Genomic DNA, 2,385 nt, shown 5'->3' with positions numbered 1-2,385 from the left:
TGTCCAATCTCCACCTATTCTATGATTTTCCAAGTGATATTCTAAGAGACATTTTAAACAACTACACCATGAAGTTGGGGTGGGCTCATAACCGAGAATTTGCAATCACACCGACTATTAACTGGGCAAAGTTAAACAAGATTGGAATCTTGGAAAGGCTAAACCCATACCTTACAAATTCGTTTGAAGAGAATGGTGTTACTATTACATGAAATGGTTGGAGGAACTTGTTCTCAGTTAAGGAGCTCGTTTACAAGGAATTGTGTGTTGAATTGTTCTCTACCGTAAGCAACTACAGTGGATCCACATTTTGCGGGTGCAATAGTGTTCAAACATGGTGGTCATTGTCATGAGTGTAGTTTAGCCGAGTTATCATGGAGGATGAGATTTTATTAGCAAAATGAAGCCATGCCTCCTACATTTGACATATTTTGTGTTCAGCTACAGGAGAGTACTCAGTGGGGGTAAATGGTTATGGGTTTTGGAAGACAATAGAAAATGGAGCATTTACTTCAGGGGTATCTCAAGAAAGTCATATCTTGTCTCTTATTCACCATGTCATCCACCGCATCGTTACATTTTCAATTAGTCACAAGAAACATGATGAAAAACTTACGAGCCTCAATCTAATTTTCCTATGGAGTATTATAGGACCTGGAGTTTGCTGCAACATCCGCTATTTGCGTGCTCAATATTAGGGGGGGGGGGGGCACTTAGTTCGAGAGTGGGATGTCCAATCACAGGTGGACATTTCATTACTTGGTTGGCCAAATCATATGGAGTATTTATTCTTGGGTTGACTCGTACTTTGACTTGCATTAAGGGAAATGATCTTCCATTGAGTTATTTGGAGTTAATGAATGTTATAGTAAACATGGGAGGATTTTATGGGATACAAGCTGATGATGAGGTGAGACAAACGGAGGATGTGGAGGAGCAACCAAGACCGAGGGGTCGAATAAATATGAAAGGAAGGGGTGAAAGAGGATAAACACAACATCAGGATGTACCAATTGGAGGAGTTCTCACAGACTCATTTCAAAGTCGGGTTGGTTATTATTTGAACATTATTCGAGGAGCGGTGCATTACCAAAATCATGTGTTGGATGGTATTTATAATCATTTTCACATTGAGCGCCAACCCAACATGCCACCGCAAGCACCCTACATTCCAACTTAGGAAGATATATGGACATCGCGTAACTTTGGGGCTAGATCTAGTGGACAACAAGTAAACAAAGATGTCGAATGACTTATTATCCTTTTTAATTTCATATGAGTTTGATTTAGTTTTTATTCTTGGTTTACTTTGGTGTGTTTTATTTGTTTTTTTTTTTTGGTTTTTTTAAGACATGTAACTAAATGGTATTATGTTTGTTTTCTTGTTGCAACGAAGGTGTTTTGTTTTGTTCACAAAGTCATTAAATTCGAGAGAAAAAGATGTGAGAGTTAGAGTTAAGAATCGAAGACCACAATTTTTTATACATGTAGGATGACATTCTTGTGAGAAAGAAGAGAGATAAGAGAAAAGAGAGAGTTACAGAAAAACAAAGGTCTTAAAACGAGTCTAAATCAGTTAAGAGATCAAGTGAAGTTTACAAGCAAAAAGAATTTTTAAAAGAATTACATTATGTAACCACCAGTTCTCACCACATGATCGTCTATAAGTCACATCGTGAGGTGGCTTTACATTGCGATTTCGAGCTAATTATTCCAAACTTATGCCGTGACATTTCTACATCTCATGTCGTGAGGCCACCAGAATCGCTAATTTCTGCCTTTTCATTCGACTTTATGACGTGGCGTATGCTTTCCCACGTCATGACTGAAGTACAAGTTATTATTTTGAAGTTTCTTGCACCACACTTTTTGAAAATGCAAGTTTTTTATTCATATTTTATCCGACACATTCACGAGTACTAACATAACTCCAGTTCCAACTAAATATTCGAGATGTTCAAGCTTTCCCACCAACGATCATATTCGATCTCACCATTTCTACCCGAGGGTGTCTGTTCCTTTTATTGCTCTTTTACTTCTTTTAATTGATTTAAGCATATAATGAGGGCATTATATGAAATAAGTGTGGGGTAGGGTTAGAAAAAGGATAATCAAGCATAGTAATTTAAAAAAAAAATGCTAAAAATTTAAAAAATTAATAGACTTACAGAAATAGTCTACAAAATCTAGTCATCTTAAAATTTTGATATTCTTGCATTTTGGATAGTTTTCTAGTATAATTTGGGATGATTCAATAAGAACGCTAAGATTTAGTTTAACCAATAAGTTATAGTGTATTTGTGGCTTCCCAGTCTTAGTGAAATCGTGAGACAAAAATACAACCTTGTGTAGTTTTGAGGGACATAATATGTTTAGCATCGTCTA

Source organism: Lactuca serriola, chromosome 3 (assembly GCF_051521515.1).
Source record: "Lactuca serriola cultivar US96UC23 chromosome 3, Lser_US96UC23_V15, whole genome shotgun sequence".
Taxonomy (NCBI): Eukaryota; Viridiplantae; Streptophyta; class Magnoliopsida; order Asterales; family Asteraceae; genus Lactuca; species Lactuca serriola.
The sequence above is the reverse complement of the archived record's forward strand: the minus strand, read 5'-3'. Positions refer to the sequence as shown.